This window comes from Bombina bombina, chromosome 2, assembly GCF_027579735.1.
Source record: "Bombina bombina isolate aBomBom1 chromosome 2, aBomBom1.pri, whole genome shotgun sequence".
In the NCBI taxonomy this organism is placed as follows: Eukaryota; Metazoa; Chordata; class Amphibia; order Anura; family Bombinatoridae; genus Bombina; species Bombina bombina.
Genome location: NC_069500.1, coordinates 777,285,451 through 777,297,548, shown reverse-complemented (window position 1 = coordinate 777,297,548; position 12,098 = coordinate 777,285,451).

Here is a 12,098-nt window from a genome sequence, read left to right as displayed (position 1 = left end):
GCTTAAAATTGCATTTTCTATCTGAATCATGAAATAAAGAAAAAACAAATTTTATGCTTACCTGATAAATTTCTCTCTTTCTGGATATGGTGAGTCCATGACATCATCAATTACTAGTGGGAATATCACTCCTGGCCAGCAGGAGGCGGAAAAGAGCACCACAGCAAAGCTGTTAAGTATCACTCCCCTACTCATAATCCCCAGTCATTCGACCGAAGGGAAATGGAAAAAGGAATAACACGAAGATGTATAATTTTGAAAAAGTGTGCAGAGAGGACCAAGTTGCAGCCTTGCAAATCTGTTCCACAGAAGCTTCATTTTTGAAAGCCCAAGAAGACGAGACAGCCCTTGCGGAATTAGTCGTAACTCTCTCAGGAGGCTACTGTCCAGCAGTCTCATAAACAAAACGAATCATACTTCTCAACCAAAAAGAAAGAGAAGTAGCAGTAGCCTTCTGACCCTTACGCTTTCCCGAGAAACAAACAAAAAGGGCAGAAGACTGGCAAAAATCATTTTTCGCCTGTAAATAGAATTTTAAAGCACACACAACCTCCAAGTTGTGCAACAGACACTCCATATGAGAAGAAGGATTGGGACAGAGAGAAGGAACAACAATTTTCTGATTAATATTTCTAACTGAAACCACCTTAGGAAGAAAACCCAACCTTGTACGCAGAAATCTCCTCGCAGAAGAAATAGCAACAAGAAACAAAACCTTCCAAGATAACAATTTAATATATATGTAATGCATTGACTCAAACGGAGCCTGCTGCAAAACCTTAAGAACAAGGTTAAGACTCCAAGGAGGAGTAACTGACTTAAACACAGGCCTGATTCTGACCAAGGCCTGACAAAAAAATTGAACATCTGGCACAACCGCCAAACGCTTATGCAACAGAATAGATAAAGCAGAAATCTGATGTTTCAGAGTACTGACTGACAACCCCTTCTCCAGACCTTCCTGGAGAAAAGACAAAATTCTAGGAAACCTAACCCTACTCCAAGAGTAGCCCTTAGATTCACACCAATAAAGGTATTTACGCCATACCTTATGGTAAATTTTTTGAGCAACAGGCTTGCGAGCCTGGATCATGGTCTCAATGACGACTCAGAAAAACCACTCTTAGACAAAACTAAGCGTTCAATCTCCAAGCAGTCAGTTTCAGAGAAACGAGATTTGGATGGAAGAAAGGACCCTGAGTTAGAAGGTCCTTCCTCAGAGGCAGCCTCCAAGGAGGCAGAGATGACATGTTCACTAGGTCTGCATTCCAGATCCTGCAAGGCCATGCAGGAGCTATTAGAGATACTGAAGCTCTCTCTTGTTTGATATGAGCAATGACTCATGGAAGGAGTGCAAATGGAGGAAACATATAAACTAGACCAAACCCCCAAGGCACCGCCAGAGCATTTATCAAAGCTGCCTGCAGATCTCTTGATCTTGAACCGTACCTAAGAAACTTGGCGTTCTGCCGAGACACCATCAGATTCATTTCAGGGTTAACCTGGAAAACACCTCCGGATGGAGTGCCCACTCCCCTGTGATGAAATGTCTCTCTGCTCAGAAAATCCACTTCCCAATTGTCCACTCCTGGAATGTGAATGGCAGATAGACAACAATCATGAGCTTCCGCCCACTGAATAATCCGAGCCACCTCCCTCATGGCTAAGGAACTCAGAGTTCCTCCCTGATGGTTGATGTAAGCCACTGAGGTGATATTGTCTGACTGAAATCTGATAAAGCGGGCTAAAGCCAACTGAGACCAAGTTATCAGAGAATTGTAAATCACTCTCAACTCCAAGATATTTATGGGGAGAGCAGACTCCTCCCGAGTCCATAATCCCTGCACCCTTAAGTCTCAGACTGCTCCCAAGCCTAGCAGGCTAACATCTGTGGTCACAATCACCCAAGAAGGTCTCCAGAAGCGTGTGTCCGGAGACAGATGTTCCTGAGAAAACCACCACAGAAGAGAGTCTCTCATTGATACATCTAGAGCTATCCTCTGAGACAGATCCAAATGGTTTCCGTTCCATTGCCTGAGCATGCATAACTGCAGAGCTCTCAAATGGAATCAAGCAAAGGAAATGATGTCCATGGAAGCGACCATCAGACCAATCGCCTCCATATATTGAGCTACTGATGGCCGAACAGTAGTCTGAAGAGAGAGGCAAGCAGAGAGAATTTTGGATTTCCTGGCCTCCGTCAGAAAGATTTTCATAGATAGGGAATCTATTATAGTCCATAAGAACACCACCCTTGTAGCTGGAACAAGGGAACTCTTTCCCAGATTCACTTTCCAACCATGGGAATGTAGAAAAGAAACAAGATCTCTGTATGAGAGCTTGCTTGTTGAAAAGATGGTGCCTGAACCAATATGTCATCTAAGTAAGGCACCACTGCAATTCTGGGAGCTGCAGCAAGGACAAACGGAAGAGCCACAAACTGAAAAAATGGAAGAGCCACAAACTATAAAAGTTTGTCTAGAAAAGCGAATCTCAGAAATTTGTGATGATCCCTGTAAATGGGAACATGAAGATATGCGTCCTTCAGGTCTATGGTCGTCATGAACTGACCCTCTTGGAGCAAAAGAAGAATGGACCAAATGGTCTCCATTTTGAAGGACGGCACCCTGAGAAACTTGTTGAGACACTTTAGGTCTAAAATGGGACGAAAAGTTTGGGAACCACAAACAGATCTGAATAGAATTATAGACCCTGCTCCTGTTTGAAAGCAGAAGAGGAAGACTTTTGACCTTTGAAATTACGAAAGGAATGAAAATTACTTTGACGTCCTTTAAATCTAATCTACTTGTCTTGCAGTAGAAATCCTTTTCCAACCATAATATCAGATATTATTTCTGCCAGTCCAGGTCCAAACAAGCGTCAAAAGGAAGGAAGCGTCAAAAGCTTAGACTTGGAGGAAACATCAGTTGACCAAGATTTAAGCCACAAAGCCCTGCGAGCCAAGACAGAGAAACCATACATCTTGGCCCCCAATTTAATAACTTGCATGTTAGCATCAGAAATAAAAGAATTGGCTAGCTTAAGAGCCTTAATCCTATCCTGAATTTCCTCCAACGAAGTTTCCTCTAAAATAGACTCAAACTAAGCATCTCACCAATAAGATGCTGCACTTGTCACTGTGGCAATACAAACTGCAGGTTGCCATTGAAGACCCTGATGCACATACATCTTTTTCAAATATGCCTCCAGCTTCTTGTCCATTGGATCCTTACAAGAGTAACTATCCTCTATAGGGATTGTAGTTCTCTTAGCCAGAGAAGAAATAGCCTAGGAACCGTGCGCCAAGAATCTTTAATGGATTCAGCAACAGGAAACATTTTTTTAAAAACTGAAGAAGGGCAGAAAGGAATCCCTGTTTTTTTCCATTCCTGTGCAATAATCTCCGTTAAATGATCTGGAACAGGAAATACTTCAAGAGAGAAAGGGACATCATATAATCTATTAAGCTTACTAGATTTCTTAGGGTTAACCACATCAGGAGAGTCAGAATCATCCAAAGTAGCCAATACCTCCTTTAATAAAACATGAAGGTGTTCAAGCTTAAACCTAGAGGCATATTTATTAGACTTGTGCGCAGCGAAAAAAATTGTTTTGGTTCGTTTCGGACTGATTCAGATTTTTTTCGAATTCAGATACATTCAGATACATTTTAATGCATTGGTTTCGGATTATTTCAGATTCTAATCCATTCTGATCTATTAGTTTCAGATTTGATTCATAAAATTCGGAAGTTTACTACTATTTCAAACAGTATTAGACTAGAAATACTATTTAAAATTAGAATGTTACATTCAAATTAGAATGTTACATTCGAATTAGAATGTAGCATTGAAATTAGAATATTACATTTATTAAACACAGTTGTAGACTAGAAATACTATTTCGAATTTGAATGTTACATTTGAATTCGAATGTAGCATTCAAATTCGATTACATTAATTAAACACAGTTGTAGACTAGAAATACTATTTTGAATTTGAATGTGACATTCAAATTCAAATGTGACATTCAAATTTGAATATTACATTTAGAATGTAAGGAATAAATCCGAACTAATTCGGATTTATTCGGTACAAATGCATTCGGATTAGTTTAATTTCATTGCTAGAGTAATTCAGAAATTCAAATCAATCCGAATCTGCGAATTCGTCCGAATTTTGATTTGGAACAAAACGCACATGTCTAATATTTATCAAACTTCGTATGGAGCTTGATGCCCCGTGTTTCCGGCGAGCCTGAGACAGAAGTTTTCAAGAAGTTATGAAGCAGCGGTCTAAAGACTGCTGCTCCATAACTTGTCCGCCTGCTCTGAGGCAGCGTACAGAAATCAGCCCGATCGAATACGATCAGGTTGATTGACACCCCCTGCTAGCAGCCGCGAATCTGCAGAGGGCGGGATTGTACCAGCAGTTCACAAGAACTGCTGATGCAACGGTGTCAGCATTTATCAAGGGGCAGCGATGTTCAGCGGACATGATATGCTACTTCATATCATGTCCGCTCGCACATTGTTAAATATGCCCCCCTAAAGTTTACTTCTTCCACCTCAGACAAAAGATTAACACTGTCAGAATCTGAGATTTCACCCTCAGAAGGAACTGAGGTAACGTCCTCCCTAGAGTTATGAGGAAGATCAAACTGTATAGTAGCAGCTGACACAGGCACCTTACTATCTACTAAAGGACCAATAAACACAGTAGCTTTGCATAATAACAAATGCAAGATAACAAGGCAATACAACTACATTTACTCTGAAGTTCAAATGAGCAGTAGATTTTTTTCTAACAAATTTCAAAGTTATGTATATTTCCACTCCCCTTGTACCATGTGATAGCAATCAGCCAATCACAAATGCATATTAGACATGTGCGATTCGGTTCGGTCCGAATCGAAATTCGGATGAATTTTGTCGAATTCGGAATTCGGATCGATTCGAATTTACGAATTGTAGCAGTGCCGAATCTACCGAATAAATCCGAATCGATTCGAATTTATTCGGATGGATTCGGATGGCCATGTATTACACTAGTATTGTACAGTATACTAGTGTAATACACAGCACATCCCACTTAACAGTGCCGAAATTCCGAAAATCCGAATCGATTCGAACTGAACCGAACCGAATTTCACATGAATCCGAAAGAATCCGAATGAATCCGAAACAAATTCATTTGATTTCTACCGAATTCGAATCGATCCGAACCGAAATTCGAATCGGTCCGAATCGATCCGAACCAAACCGAATTTTTCACGGCTGCACATGTCTAATGCATATACGTATAGTCTGTGAGTTCTTGCACATGCTCAGTAGGAGCTGGTGACTCAAAAAGTGTAAATATAAAAGAATGTGCACATTTTTTTTTTAATGTAAGTAAATTGGAAAGTTGTTTAAAATTACATGCTGTAACTGAATCATGAAAATTGAATTTGACCCGAGTGTCCCTTTAAGTGTTTACTTTTCCTCTTGCATTTTCCTAAAACAGAAAAAGCAGATAATGCTGCAGATACCGCAGAAGATATCTGTGCGGCGAAAACTGCAGGCAAATATACCCCACCAGGAGGTTGAGAGGAACCGCAGGGCACTGCATGTGATGCCATAGAGGCTTGGGACGTTTGAGGAGAAGGGTGCGACATTGCCTGAACAGCATCATCCTGAGAGACATTGAGCTCAGAGGGCAACAATTTATTTTTAAATTGAAGTGTTCTAGCTAAGCATGCAGCACAGAATTGCATAGGCAAAACAATTTGTGCCTCTATGCATAACACGCATTTGTCAAAAGAGAGACATTAGGATCATAGGGCAATAATTTTTCTTTACATTGTAGCGTTCTAGCTAAACAAGTAGTACAAGATTGCAAAGGAGAAACAATTTGTGCCTCTAAACACAATAAACACAATATCATCATTATACATGTCTATAGCTTAGAAAAATCAGACCCCAGGAAAAAAATGAAAAAATAAATTTGAATAAAGGAAAACTGTCACATTAAGAGAGACCTAAAAACAAAAAGCGTTATAAAAAAAGGGAAACTTGAGAACCTCTATACCTCAGCAGCGCTGTGGTGCCTACCGCAACTCCAGGAAACTTGAAGAGGACACAGAGATCAACACACAACTGCACATACACTGAGATAAACTGCAGAAACAACACAGACGCTGATCCGTTCCCTATAACGGAAACACAAGGATTACATGACCAGCACATCTGGAAAAACGCAGACAAGAAAGAGCGTGCAATCCAAAAAAGAACATAGCAACACCGTTACTAATATAAACAAAACAAAACATTGCTGTCAATAAATATCTCCAAGCAGCAACCGGTCTCAAAAATCACGCATAAGAACAAAGTGAAAAAAACATACTTCCCGGATAAGGGAAAAATTACCCCTAATCAAATAGTGCCTGCATACTGCCTATAGAATCCTATTTAAAGGATTACTAAATCACATAATGCAACATGCAGAATTTAAATAATGAATTTTCTAAAGTGCAATACTTAGAAGACAAAAAAGCACTTACCTGCAGTCTAGCTGTCCAGCAGGAAGACAGCTCACAAGGCGTGAAAAGACACAAACTCCTTACACAGACCTGTAGAGAAAAGTAAGAACAGAGTGACCAACTCTGGCATTCTATACCTAGGGCAGCAATATGTTAGGAAACTCTCGGCTAGATTACGAGTTTTGCGGTATGAGTGAAAAAGCAGCGTTAAACCTCATAACGCTGCTTTTTCACTACCGCTGGTATTACGAGTCTTGCAGGTTTAGGGGCACTGCACACTTTTTTGGCCTTAACGCAAATTAACTTACGCAATTTGCGTGAAGTCTTTTTTCAATGGGACTTCCATAGCGCCAGTATTACGAGTCTGCCTGGGAGGCCAAAAAGTGAGCGGTACAGCCTATACGGCCAAGATTCGTAACGCATTCTAAAGTCAGTAGTTATGAGTTTTATGCTACAACGCCGTAACATAAAACTCATAACTAAAGTGCTAAAAAGTACACTAACACCCATAAACTACCTATTAACCCCTAAACCGAGGCCCTCACGCATTGCAAACACTAAAATAAATTTTTTAACCCCCAATCTCCCGCTCCGGACATCGCAGCCACTAGAATAAACATATTAACCCCTAAACCGCCACACTCCCGCCTCACAAACACTAGTTTAATATTATTAACCCCTAATCTTACACTTAATAACCCCTAATCTGCCGCCCCCGTCATCATCGACACCTACATAATGTTATTAACCCCTAATCTGCCGCTCCTGACTTTGCCACCACTAGAATAAACATATTAACCCCTAAACCGCCACACTTCCGCCTCACAAACACTAGTTAAATATTATGAACCCTTAATCTGCCGCCCCTAACATCGCCGCCACCTACCTACATGTATTAACCCCTAATCTGCCGTCCCCAACGTCGCAGCCACTATACTATATTTATTAACCCCTAAACCTAAGTCTAACCCTAACACACTATAAATTAAATATAATTAAAATAAATGTAAAGAAAACCTACTATTAATAACTAAATAATTCCTATTTAAAAATAAATACTTACCTATAAAATAAACCCTAAGATAGCTACAATATAACTAATAGTTACATTGTATATAGCTTAGGGTTTATTTTTATTTTACAGGCAAGTTTGTATTTATTTTAACTAGGTAGAATAGTTACTAATTAGTTATTAAGTATTTAATAACTACCTAGCTAAAATAAATACAAATCTACCTGTAAATAAAACCTAACCTGTCTTACACTAACACCTAACCTTACACTACAATTAAATAAATTACCTAAATTAAATACAATTACCTAAATTACAACCCCCCCCCCACTAAATTACACAAAATAAAAAACAAATTACAAGATATTTAAACTAATTACACCTAATCTAATAGCCCTATCAAAGTTAAAAAACAAAAAACAAAATAAAAAAAACCCTAGCCTAAACTAAACTACCAATAGCCCTTAAAAGGGCCTTTTGCTCTATTGCTGCCCAAACCCTAATCTAAAACTTTTTTAGGTTAGGGCTTTGGGCAGAAATAGATATACAATTTTTTTAGGCTACCCTTAACCACAACAAGAAAGTATTAAAGTATAATACTTCTTATCTATGAAACTGAAAAAGGTACATATATTTTTCTCATTTCATGGATTTTTTATTATTATTATCTAGTACTGCTGAGTCCTGACTGCAAATACAGGAAATCTTTAGAAATGTGAGACCAACACAATAATGAATGCAACTTTCGGGGAAAATGTTCGCTTATTAATCTTGAATCTTTAAGAAATAAGAAAAATAAAATATTAATAATGTGACACTCTTCAACACTGCTTCTCTGCATCAGACTTTATTTCATACACTGTTTTTGTGACTCATATCGCTACAGCACAGTTTACCAGACACACTCATTTAGATCAATTAAAGGGATACCGAACCCAATTGTTTTTCTTTCATGATTCAAAAAGAGCATGCAAATTTAAGCAATTTTCTTATTTACTCCTATTATCAATTTTTCTTCGTTCTCTTTGTATCTTTATTTGAAAAAGCAGACATGCAAGCTTACGAAACGACCCATCTTTGGTTCAGCACCTGGGTAGCACTTGCTGATTGGTTGTTAAATGTAGCCACCAATCAGGAAGCGCTTTCCAGGTGCTGAACCAAAGTTGGGTTGGCTCATAAGCTTTACATTCCTGCTTTTTCAAATAATTCACTTTAAAAAAGGTTTACCAAAAAGTATTTCATTTTACTGTAGCAATTATTTGGTACTTTCTCTGTTTTATATGTTGACAAATTCTCACTTTGAGATAAACTATTTAACTGAATTTAGCTGATTCTAAATCAGGACAATAAAAACAAAGAACTGATGGGAATTATTTTAAGTTTTCAAAGGTTTTTAAACCTTCTTGTTACATTTTCTTCTCATTTATAAATTTCCCTAATTACACTAAGCAGGGATAAGTTAAAGGGACAGTCTAGTCCAAATAAACTTTCATGATTCAGATAGAGAAAATAATTTTAAACAATTTTCCAATTTACTTCTATCACCAATTTTGCTTTGTTCTCTTGGTATTCTTAGTTGAAAGCTAAACCTAGGAGGTTCATATGCTAATTTCTAAGCCCTTGAAGGCTGCCTCTTATTTAAAGGCATTTTGACAGTTTCTCACCACTAGAGGGTGTTAGTTCATGTGTTTCATATAGATAACACTGTGCTCACAAACGTGGAGTTCCTATGAGACAGCACTGATTGGCTTAAATGCAAGTCTGTCAAAAGAACTGAGATAAGGGGCAGTCTGCAGAGGCTTAGATACAAGATAATCATAGAGGTAAAAACTGTGTTGGTTATGAAAAACTAGGGAATGGGTAATAAAGAGATTATCTATATTTTAAAACAATAAATAGTCTGGTGTAGACTGTCCCTTTAAGATAGGAGAGATACAGCTATAAAGATACGTTTTTTTTTTTTTTTTAAATATATGATAACGTTGTTACAACTGGACATTGACCGTTTTATATAGTGAATACAATTTTACACTCATTTCTTGAATATGTAAATTGGTTGTATATTTTGGCAAATGGAGCCCATTTATCAGCATTTGAGCATTTGAGGACTGTTAAGAAGTGTTAATAGCGACATTGTTAGCACAATTAACATTATTCAAATCAAGAACAGTTCAGGTTATACTCCTGTAGAAAAGCCAGGTGGAATCCAGGTTCCTAGTCTTTATTGCTGTGGCAAATCAGCCTGTGCCCTGAGGCAACCAGTTATTGTGTAGTGCGTAGCAGCGTCAGGCAAATTTAATCATTTTCATCTAAAACATCTGCTAAGCTCATAAACATAAATAATTTGTACATATGGAAGATTGGAGAGTTCAGCCTCGTTTATGAAAATGTTGTTACAGATTATAAACACATTTAATTGATACCACCTTAAGGGCAAAATAATTATATAGGGCTATATTAAAAGCAATATCGAGTTTTCACATGCATCAAAAATAGCATGCGTATTACAAGTTGAAAGTAAACGTGATCGCAAGGGAACAGTTTGTCATGTTAGCTAACTGAAACCCTCGCGTAAGGGTAGTGAGTTAAAAAAAGTTGCATAAAACACAACATAAATACATTCAAAATTACTTTCACACTCATATAATATATTTAACATTCCAATATTCTTCACTTATAGGATAATGTAAATTTTATTGTAAATACATATTTCTATATATATCTGTATATACCTATACTTATATAGGTAGGTATATATATTTATTTTACATAATCATTATCATATATACTGTATATATAGAAATATATATTTAATAATAAAAATTATATTTTTTTCTATGTGAAGAACATAGGAATGTAAAATATGAGTAACGAGCATCAGGGTTTTTGCTTTAGGTCTAACACGATGTCGGTTAAGCGCACATGAATTACTAATCTTACATCACATTATTGAAATATTAAATATGAAATATAAAACAAAAATATAATTGTTACAAATTATTATAGATTCTGTAATATATATATATATATATATATATATATATATATATATATATATATATATATATATATATATATATATATATATATATACCGGTATATATATATATATATATATATATATATATATATATATATATATATATATATATATATATATATATATATATATAAATTTGCTATAATAGTTATTATTAATTTTTAAAAATATTTAGGGCTAGATTACAAGTGGATTGCTAATTTATCGCGCGTCCGCAAATGGGCATTTTTACCTGTTTGTGGGCGCACAATAAATAGCCAGCCATTACAAGTGTCTGGTTATTGCTACTGTGAGCTTGCAGCAGCAATTAGCGCTTATAAAAATTAACCAGAGAGCAGATCTCTGGTTTATTTTATAAATGTGCCCCAAATGCCCCCAACATACAATGTAGTGTATTGTATTAACAAATAAAGATAGCAGCATTTTTATTTTTTAATAAAATAACTGCACCAGGGGGGTAAAGTTGGTGGGTGTGGGGTGTTAAAAAAAAAAAGGTACTGAAAAGTGCCTTTACATTGTGATCTATGGGAACTGTATGTTCCCATAAATATATATTTCTATGCTTATATACATATATATATATATATATATATATATATATATATATATATATATATATATATATTTATAAGTTAATATGAGTGTATCTATATATTAACAGGTAAATATTTATGTTTAGAAGCATATACATATATATTTAATATTGCTGCCATCCGTGCTACTTATCCCCTTCGCTTAGGTTCTGATGCTGTCCCTGATGGCATCAGAATGAGGCTCCCATTGGAGCCTATGGAAGCGTGCTCTCGTGAGTGCAATGCTTCCCAGCAATGTGAATGCGACCTCACATTCGTGTTGCTGTCAATTTCTAATAGCAGCGCACATTAGCGTGAGCTGGTATTACTCAGTGGAGCGCAAATATAGCTTTCATCTGGCCCTTAATATTTAATATTTCAATAACATGATGTAAGATTATTAATTCTTCATGTGTGCTAACCCAACACTGGAATTTAGGTGTAACGCAGTGTTCGGTTAGCGCAAATGAAGAATTGTTAACCTCAATGCGCATTTAAAATATTAAAAAATATTAATAACAATTATTATACATACTGTAAAATGTCTTTATATATTCTCTGGATTATTTAGAATTGTTTACAGTATATATCATTTTTAATAATTGTTATTAATATTTTAAAATATTTTATATGTAATATTTCAATAGCGTGCATTGAGGTAAGCAATTCTTCATATGCGCTAACCTGTCACTGCATTAGACCTAAATCACAAAACCTGAGGCACGATGTGTGCATATTTTATATTCCTATGTTCTTCATATAGATTTTTTTTTCATTTGTATTATTAAATATATATTTCTCTCTCTCTCTCTCTCTCTCTATATATATATATATATATATCTATAGATATCGAAATAACAGGAGTTTTGCATTGAGCAATGATACTTTTTTTATTGGACTAACTATACATTTATAAGTTTACAAGCTTTCGGAAGAGTTCCTTCCTTTATCAAGT